Raw genomic sequence first — 11,271 nt, 5'->3', positions numbered from 1 at the left:
ATATATATATATATATATATATATATATATGGGAATGGTTATTGCATTTTATACGCACCACCACCTGATCAACTGCTATACGTTGATGATTTTGGCCTCAGTGGCCGAAATGATATGATGGGATGACCTCAGAGGACTGATGATGTTATAAAACATGTACATATGCATGACATGGCATTCATACGCATATGCACGACACTATAATTATTTTTTGATTTACAGAGTTATCCAGACATACAGGTTGAGACATTTACTTTATATTTCTTCCACGTCTATTATGTACTTATTTATGTGCCTTACATAATCGGTACATTATTCGTACTGACATCCTTTTTTCCTAGGGGCGTTGCATTTCATGCCCGCAGGTCCCGATAGACAGGTCGAGAGTCCTCAAAGTAGGCTATCGACTCAGTGGAAGATGTTGTTGTGCTTCTTTTGATTCGGAGTTGCTTGTTTGGTCAGTATGATTTAGACGCGTATTGTTTGGTATGGCGGGGCCCTGTCCCGACCTTTATTATACTTATGTACTCTTAGAGGCTTCTAGACAGATGTCATGTATATGAATGCTTGTATGGACTTGCCGCTGTCACACCCCCTTTTTCCTTCGCGAAGTCCGGATTTCGACATTCATTGGGAACAACTCGTTTCCTTTTGGGAATTGGGTATCTGAAGAGTCGCCACCTAACGGATTAAGGTGCGTTAGGGCACCTATTGCAATTAACTCATGTAACCAGTTTGCATTACCAGAGATTACGGTAAGGGCTCGAAATAACCTTAAGGGGAAGGTGTTAGGCACCCCTCGCGGTCCACAACTGTTGGTCCCGACCGAACATAGTTATGTGAATTAGTCATTTAACAAGTAAGCGATTTAGGCACATATTTGCAAATAAAGGTAGTTTATGCAGTCTAAACACGTATACAATCAAGAAAGTTTAGATGGTCTAAGCATACATAAATTAAGGAGGTTTGAACAGTCCAAGAATACATACATAAACCAAGGAAGTTTAGGCGGTCTAAGCACACATATGTGAATTGGGGAAGAGAAGTCCTTAGTTGATTAGCCTATAGGATCACATATGTATAATACCTGGTAAGCCTTCCTCAACTAGAGGGGCTACACGTGGCATTAGCGCACAGTGCATCATATCCTTTTACTACCTATTACCCTCCCATTAGTGGTTACATAAGTGAATTTAGTTAAAGAACTCTAAGCCTGATTTTACCTAGCCTTTCCTTGTGGCCCCTGAGACGTTTAGGACCTCTATACTTAGGCAGTTCTAGACACTCCTAAGGTATTTAATGGGTAAAATCTAAGCGACAACAAAGAACACATAGGACAGTAAAATAGGGAAGCAATTAGGGGCTCATGTTTGCCTCCACACATAATCATATGCATAGCACGTCTCAAACAAATGATTTTAATGAAATTCATAAAGCCTTAGAACATGATATCTATATGAACATCACAGATACAGAATATGCAGCATTTTGTTTAAAAGCGCAGTGGCAGAACCCTTAGTCAGCTTGCCTATTGATTTTATAGTCTGTTAAACCTAGACAATTTCACACATAAACAGAACCTGATTTCACAGTTATTTAATTAACTAGGGGTTGCCTAGGCGTGGTTTTGCATGCAATCATAATTCTGGGAATTGGTTAAGATAGCTTGAGATCATTCAATCCTATAGGCATACCGAATTAGGTCATTAATGTTACAGAACTGATTTCATGTATGTCTAAACTTGAACATGATATCTATGTGTTGGGCTATTCGTAAACCTTTTTACAGATAGTTATTTATTCGAAACGACGTAGACATGGTTTAGAGCCAATGCAAACAAAGTCCTGAATCAGGATTTCTAATGCATAGAGATATGATAATTTTTTATTAAGCAAGATTACATCAGCAGTTCAATGTCATGATTTCCAGGTGATAATAACTTTTGCAGAGTCAGAGAAAGAAGTGATGAACTTATAACATGTTCTAATATGCAAAATATAAACGTGAGTGTCCTAAGGCAGGTTTTCTAATACGAATATATAGACTTATGACATGTTTTGATATAAGTAACATAGCATATGGGCCTAATGTATGATTTCTATCATAACATAAACTCAAAGCAGGATTCTGTTGCAAATATATATATATATATAAACTAAGAGCATGATTTCTACTATGTATCAACCTAAATCATGATATCTACCTTGTTTCCGATAAACATCATATAGGTTATCCTATATCAAGTATTCCCTTATTTTTATTCTGGTTGGCCCATGACGGCCCGTTTGGCCCATTTTCTAATGAGAGTACGATAACAAAGATATGTATGTTGGTACTCGGTTGAGTTGGGTACCGGGTACCCGTTGCGGCCAATAGGTTTGGGTCGTGACACATGAAATATGATATAACAATATTCATTAGTTTGACAAGTACCGAGCGAATAACTTCAGTATACCTATAGATGCCTAGAGGGACATATTATTATGCTTTGTAAACGTTTACCGAGTGAGGCCTAGAGATTGATTAAAAGCTTGAGGAAAAGGGAGAAAAGAGTTGCATAGGAGCACTTACAGTCAGAGTTGTACACTGCTAAAAGGTAGCAACTATGAGAAGATTGGAAACATTCCGACCATGAGTCGGGGTTTGAGAAAGAGGCCTAAAGGGGGGAATGCTATCATGACCAAAACCGATGGGCCGCGGCGAGTGCCCGAGTCCTACCTATCGAAAACCCTTAAGCATGCGACTAAAATATAAACATCAATAATATATGCTAAATTACGAGTGTAACATGCGTGAGGAAAACTTGTCCAAACAACATATATACATATACGTGTGGATTACAGTGGGCGAGCCGACAAGGCCGCGATAGACAACTATATACCCAAAATTGAAAGCTGACAAGGTCACATACTATCCAACTGTATATAACTATCTACAGAACTCTAATAGAAATACGACTGTACAAAGACGTGGCTGAGCTACGTGTGTATATATATATATATATATATATATATATATATATACAAGCATATCGTACAAAAATGAAAAGCAGCTCCGGATCAAGTGGAGCACGCCATTTTTTGCTGATGAAGGATCGTAAGAAAAAGGACCGTCGACTTGCCTACCTGCACCTGCAGGCACGAAACACAAGCCTCGTGAAATAGGGCGTCAGTACGAATAATGTACTGAGTATGTAAGGCATGAAAATCAGTACATACGAGACATACATGAAACATGGAATAAATAACTCCATCTGTAAAGCAGATTAACTTTATAAATCCTGAAACATTTATAATATCTTGCACGTTCATATAAATGTCATGTCATGCATAGGTATAGGTGCACATAATATCATCAGGAGTCTGGCGCATTATTCTGAGGCCCATGAACAGAAGATATTATAATATGTCACATGGGGAATCAAGAACACAAAAACCCCTAGTATTTCTAAGGATAGAGTCGTTCATGAAAACTGTGTGTTTGCACGTTTCGTCTGTATAATTTGGATCATGCCAAAAAAGAATGAAGGGATAGCCTTAACATACTAGGAGTGGGGAAAAATCCATAAAATATTCTCGTAGGAGAATTTGATTGCACGAAATCTCATTGCTAATGTCTTGTTTCTAACATACTGTTGGTGTCTTTGTTTTCAAGATATTAAAAATGAGCTTTGTTGAAAGCTTGAAAATGGCTAACGTTTTCACGAAAGGTTAAGAAGGCTAATATTTTTGGAAGATTCTAATTTCTTTTGAATTGTAAAGAGTTCTTAATGTTATGACATTAAGAATTGTATAATAATCACAAGATATGTAGTGTCCCTTTCTTTCCTACTTAATTGCCACCTACCAAAATGACATAAGGAGTCATTTTCCTTAGGTTGTGGCCAAGTGCCACGTTTTTGGAGGGGTGGGGTGGGAATTATTAATCTTTATCTGGTTATTAAGTAATTTGAAAATGTCCTGTTACCCGGTAATTAACCAATTACCCTCATAATTAAGAGCTTTCTAAAAATACTGCTCATTTGAAATATACTTTATACATCATACTATCACGGTCATATGGTACCTTGTATGGTACTAGTCCATAAATATCGAGTATTATTGCTCGACCTGTATTTTACCCCAAATTGGCAACCTTCAACGAAACTCGTTTTCTTTAATTCGTACACCCTTTATCCTTCATGACACTTACTTATCAGTTGTTATAAATAGCATAAATACGTTAACCTCGAGATAAGCTTATTCCGGAGTCTACATCAATTAACTTTAGACGAAAGTTTTGACGTACGAAAACGCGGGATGCAACATCCTTCCCCCCTTAGAAACATTCGTCCTCGAATGTTTAATTCCCTAGGATCTATATAACTTTGTAACAATACTACTACCAAATCACCCTGTAGAGGCTTAATATTTTAATGCCACATAGGACCACAATCATCAATAACGACAATGGCCTCATACGACCTATGACAATAACAACACAAGAATCCGTACACGTACCTGAAGTTTGTGATGTCTCAGTTGGACCCTAGTCTGGAAGAGGAAATAAGTAGGGATATATAGACTTCATGTCTTCCTCGGCCTCCCAAGTCATTTCTTCCACATTTTTGTTCCTCCAAAGTACTTTCGGTGAAGCTACGTCTTTAGTTCTCAATCTCCGAACCTGTCTGTCTAGTACAACAATGGGAGTTTCTTCATATGATAGCTACTCTGTGACCTAAATGTTTTCAATTGACACAATTCTGGAATGATCTCCGATACATTTACGGATCACAGACACATGAAAAACTACATGTAAAAACTCCAAGTCTGAAGGAAAGTCCACCTCGTATGCTACCTAGCCTACCTTGCGTATGATCCTATATGGTCCAATGTACCGAGGGCTACGTTTTAATTTTTTTCCGAAACTCATGAAGCCTTTCATCGGTGATACCTTTAGTAATACCCAATTGTCAACCTAAAATTCCAAGTCTCGTCGTCGATTATCCGTATAAGACTTCTGACGGCTTTGAGCTGTTAATAGCCTTTCATGTATAAGATTAATTTTCTCGATTGCCTGCTTTACCAATTTTGGTCCTACTAACGTAGTTTTCCCAACATCAAACCACCCTATAGGCGACCTACACTTCCATCCGTAAAGAGCTTTGTATGGAGCCATCAGATTACTGGAATTGTAGCTATTATTATATGCGAATTCAATAAGCAGCTGATGATTATCCCGGCTACCTTTGAAGACTTTCATACAAGCTCATAACATATCCTCAAGTGTCAGAATAGTACGCTTAACTTGTCCGTCTGTCCAGGGATGAAATATTGTACTAAGACTTACCTGAGTCCCCAATCCTTTTTGGAAGGACCTCTGGAAGTTAGCTGTAAATTGAGCTCATCTATCCGAGATAATAGAGACAGGGACACCATGCAATCGTACAATATCCTTAATATAAATCTTTGCATAATCCTCTGAGGAATATGTAGTCCTAACAGGCATAAATTGGGCTGACTTTATAAGCCTATTAACAATCACCCATATCGAATAAAACTTACACTGGGTACGAGGTAAGCCTACGATTAAATCCATATTGATTACTTCCCATAACTAAGTCAGAATCTCCATAGCCTGTAATAATCCACCTGGTTTCTGATGCTCAATCTTAACTTGGTGATAGTTGAGCAACAAATTCCGCAATATACTTTTTCATTCCGTCCCACCAATATACTTCCCTGATATCATGATACATCTTTGGTGCTCATGAATGGATAGAATAACGAGAATAATGAGTTCGCATAACCCGCCGATGCAGCCCTGCAACATTAGGGACACATAGTCATCCTCGATATATGAGGACTCCATATTCTTTAATCTCAAATGGTATCTTCTCTTTCTAAGAGGGGGTATACCTATAATGAACTAACACGGGATCCTCCTTCTGGCATTTCCTCACTTTAGTTACTAATGAGGATGTTGCTGTATCCTGAATAGTAATTCCAATATCACATGAGTCTAGTAACCGAACTCCAAGACTAGATAGCCGATGAATCTCATGGGCTATTCCCCTCTGCTCTGGCTATAAATATGATAGGCTACTCATCGATCTACAATTGAGGACGTCGGCTACAACGTTCGCCTTCCCCGAATGGAATAAAATATCAACATTATAGACTTTAAGTAGCCCCAACCATCTTCTTTGAAGTAAATTTAATTCCTTTTGCTTGAAGATATACTGAAGGCTCTTATGATCCGTATAGACATCAACATGAATGCCATACAAGTAGTGCCTCAACATCTTTAATGCATGAATCACTGCAGCTAACACTAAATCGTGGGTCGTGTAATTCTTCTCGTGCTTTCTTAGTTGTCTAGAAGCATAAGCTACAACCTTACTATGATGCATCAGCACACAACCTAGCCCAATGCCTAAAGTGTCACAATAGATAACGTAACCATATGTCTTTTCTGGGAGCGTTAGAACCGGTGCTAAAGTTAATATGTCCTTCAATGCCATGAGAATCCTTTCACAAGCGTCAATCCACTGAAACTTTTCTCCCTTCTGAGTCACTCTATCATAGGTGCTGAAAGCGAAGAAAATCACTCTACAAATCTCCTGTAATAGCCTGCCAAACCTAGAAAGCTATGAACCTCCGCTGGTGTTGTGGGTCTAGGACAAGTCTCTACTGCCTCACTCTTTTGTGTATCCACCCGGATGCCTTCACCCGAAATTATATGCCCAAGGAAAGCTACAGAGTTTAACCAGAATTCACATTTAGAGAATTTTGCATATAACTTTCCTTTTTGTAGATCTCTGAGCATAGTATTCACATGATCTGCATGCTCAGCCTCTGAACGAGAGTACACAAATATATCATCGAGAAATACAATTACAAATAGATCTAAAAAGAGCCTGAACACATGATTCATAAAATACATGAACACGATTGGTGCATTGGTCATTCTGAACGACATAACACGAATCTCAAAGTGCACGTATCTGGTCCTGAATTCTATCTTTGGAATACCTTCCTCCTTAACCCTTACCTAATGGTACCCAGACCTAAAGTCTATCTTTGAAAAACACTTGGCTCCTTGCAACTGATCAAATAAATCATCAATCCTCGGGAGCGGGTACTTATTCTTGATTGTCACCTTATTCAACTACTATAATCAATACATATCCGTAAGTAACCATCTTTCTTCCTTACAAATAACACAGGCGCTCCTCACGGTGATGTACTAGGTCTGATAAAGCCTTTTTCACGCAAGACCTTTAGTTGTTCCTTCAACTGTTTCAACTCTATAGGGGCCACTCCATAGGGAGGAATAGATATTGGATGAGTTAATCGTAGTAGGTCAATAGCAAAATCAACTTCTCGCTGTGGCAGAAGACCCGGAAGTTCGTCAGGAAAGACATCGGGAAACTCATTAGCCACATGGATGGACTGAATGGTTGGTGACTTTACTTCCGTATCCTGTACTCGAACAAAGTGATAAATACAACACTTTCTGATCATCTTCCTTTCCTTGAGATAGGAAATAAATCTAGCTCTCCCCGCCACCGTATTACCTTTCAACTCCAAAACTGGCTCCCCTGGAAATTGAAATCGGACTATCTTTGATCTACAATCAACGTTTGCATGAGAAGAAGCAAACGAATCCATACCCATGATAACATCACACTACTGGAAAATTCACCTACGGCTACGCATGGAAAACCGCTCTAATAGGTAAGTAAACCGTTGCCATAGGTGTATTGCAACGGTGCAGCGCCCGTTCCACAAGCTTTCGTGCCTATAGAGCTTATGGAATGGTTGCGATAACCGTTTCTATAGTACAATCTATCACAACGGTTTTCCCTCTTCCTATTGGAATGATTATTCTTATCAAATGCAACGGTTAATAACCGTTACCTTAACGTTAAATGCAACGGTCAATAACCGTTACTATATCTATTAAACCATTACTAGATAATTTTGCAACGATTTCCAGATCCTATGTCAACGGTTTTAAGTTATTTTGGAATGGTTTGCAGATCCTATTGCAACGGTTTTTAGATTATTTTGGAACGGTTTGCATGTCCTATGGTAACGGTTGAACTACCTATTCTAACGGTGTTTACATTATTTTGGAACGGTTTGCAGGTCCTATGGCAACGATTTTGTTATTTGTAACAATTTAATTAAATTAAAAATAGTGCTCCCTGTTGTAAATAAAGATTTACATATATACACAATAAACTATAAAATATTAAAATTTATATAAATAACAAAATGAAACTGTTCATAATCCAAATTGTCCTACAAGCTAATAATAAATCCATAGATAGTGATGAAATCAATAACATACATTTGATATTTCAAGATCAAATGTTTTAAAATGTTTTGATAACAAACATTTCTTGAAACTGTCGCATGCATCTACAACAATCAATAGTTCAAAATTCAAGTAAGGTCTAGATCTTCATCACTGCCTCCGTCTTCCATCTCTTCATCTACTGCCTTCAAAAGAGTATAAAGTGATTTGCAAAATGGATTATGCTCAGACCAAAGATAAATATAAATACAAGTCTATGAAGGCAAGAACACTGTCAGGCCTTGTGTCTGGATCCTACCCTCCATTGTCTAAGTTTCCATAGAGTTATCGAATTACGTTGTTTGACAAGGAGTTTCAGCTTAAGATTCACGACTCATGGTGGGGAAACAGAACAATTAGACTATGATGAAACTATAAAAAGTTTAGATTCACTCAGAATTAAAGAATACACACACATGGGTGAAGGACAAAGAAGTAGAAAATTCTGAAAGCCAACCAGTAAAACTAATTGTCACCAAGAATCAGGAAAGGGTACTAGGAATAGTAGAAAGGAGGTGCATCAGAATAACCACAACACGAAACATGAAACATCTTATGCATCCGACAAATATATTGTTGACAAACATAAAAGAACTGAGAAGTCAAAGAAGAAGAATGACAAAAGAAAAGAATGACAAATGAAAAGAAAGAAAGAGATAAGAATCGAAACAAGCAAAGAGAGCAGGCAGCAATATAAAAGCAAATAAAAAAGGATCAAGGTCAACAACACGGGAGAACATATTGATAACCAAGAAAGGCAAGATGAATATTAGAATCAAAGTGAACAGGAACATAGAATTCACGATATAGTCCATTCAGATCACGATATGCCAATTTGTACTTTCTGAATGGGCATACGTATTCTGCAAGAAAGTGCCAACAGAAGGACAATTACCGATAATTCATTCCACACCAACTGACGATTCATGTACTCAAAGCTCACTGCTCGGTTTAAACCGCTCAATGACAAATTAGTATTCATTTTTTTTAAATTAGGAAGGAATAGTAGTATTCATCTGAATATTAGATTTAAAATAAACTGAAAACATTTTCATTTGGCATTCTTTTCGATACGTAGAATATTGCCTACTGTGGAGGTTCATTGCTATAACGAACAAAGTTTTCTTTGGACATGTTGTTCTTACAAGAATCTCGTTGTTCTTGTCTAAGTGAAAAGTTACTTCTTATTTTCACAAACTGAAAGATCCATTGAAGCATTTCTGTTAGTATTCTACTCCCTTTTTATAATAATGGTGGTGTCGGGGCCAGCTTGCATGCACCACCCACCAACATATGCATCAGGTAACTATGTCTATCAAAGCTTAGACTTATAGGAATATATCACCTGAAATTTTTTTTGCATTGCTGAAATTCGAACCCTGATTTCTCATAGTCCATTTAAACTTTACTGACCACATGACTACATCCCGAGATGCTTGTTAACATTCAACTCATATCAATGATCAATGTTGATCAGTGATAAATGTCTTTACTGATCTAATTTGAAGCAGTACCTTTTGGATTTTCATAGTCACAAAAAACTTTTCAAGTTTCCTTCTTAACATATATGCTTAAGCCAAGATAAAATAAAAATAGAAGGAATTCCTGTGCATGGCTAGAAATTGTTATACAAAGTTAGATTTTTAGAGAACTTTGTATCTTAATATCTCTAACAAATGGAGTCAACAACTTTGAAGAAAACTAGCCATTAGAGAACAAAGGAGTTTTCTTAGTGATCACAGATTTCTCACCATTAAAACTTGGCATGATAAACAAACAAGTAGAATATGTGAGGTGGAGTGAGCAGTACCTGCTCAAAGTCGCTCCATCACCGAAAAGCAGAAAATGATTGTAAACGAACCCATATATATTGACCACCGACTGTCGCCATGCAGAACCATATATTTTGAGCAGCAGTAAGGCCAAAGATATATTTCAAGTCAATCGCAGTGGCCCATCCATCACAAATTGACGTTATATGCACATGCCAATTTAGACTTACCAAACTACAGAATCTAAAACTTTGCGAGGCTCGAGTAACTCAGGTTATCTGTATGTAATCAACTAGAGCAAGACAAAGAGGATCATCTCACCCAGAGTTAGCGGTCCTCTCCAGAAAATACAAAATAAACATTAGTTTTCCAAATACCACATATCCTCTAAGTGGTGCTTGAATCCTTTAACTACCATTCTTTATGCCCAGTAATTAGATGAGAGAATATTAGTATCCCAAAATGCTATCATGTGACCTAAAGTTGGAATTTTCAGCCAAAAACAAGAACATGCAGTCCAGATTGAGAAATAGATCCATACAATTGGTAAATACAGAGAGAGAAAAAAGGTGCTTACCACTCGATTTCGCATCCGAGTTCGCCGGAGAAGGAGATTACGAAGAGCAGCAGCCGAGCGCGACCTGAACTCGATTTGCTAATAAGGTGTCTTTGAAGGAAAATGAATTACCGCAGAAGGAACACAATTGTTGACTCTGCAGAAGAACAGAAGCCCTATAAAACTGAGCTTAGTCTCTCTCAATCAATAGCGGAATCAAGCAGTGATGCAAAGGCTTCGTAATCTCGACCCCAATTGCGAAGAGAGCTCTTGAATCCCGCAAACAACTTTCTAATTTGCTATATTTTGGAATTTTGAGGTTTTTTTGACTGATTTTCGCTGATTTTGATATGATTTAAAGGTGATTTTGGGAGTACTGGAGGAGCTATTTTTGAGATGACTAAAGGAGAGACCCTCCGTTTGATTTATTAGGTATTTTTAGGGGTTTAGTATATTTCATATTTTATTAGGTACAAAACTCAACAAAAAAATAGATGGTGGGCCCTTCCATTTTAGCGGGTATTAAAAATTTGGGTGAAAAAAAAGAGGGAATTAATATCCGTAACAATAGAAATAACCGTTACCATAGATTGATTTAT

The sequence above is a fragment of the Nicotiana attenuata genome, unplaced genomic scaffold, assembly GCF_001879085.1.
Source record: "Nicotiana attenuata strain UT unplaced genomic scaffold, NIATTr2, whole genome shotgun sequence".
Classification (NCBI taxonomy): domain Eukaryota; kingdom Viridiplantae; phylum Streptophyta; class Magnoliopsida; order Solanales; family Solanaceae; genus Nicotiana; species Nicotiana attenuata.
This window is presented reverse-complemented; position numbering follows the sequence as displayed.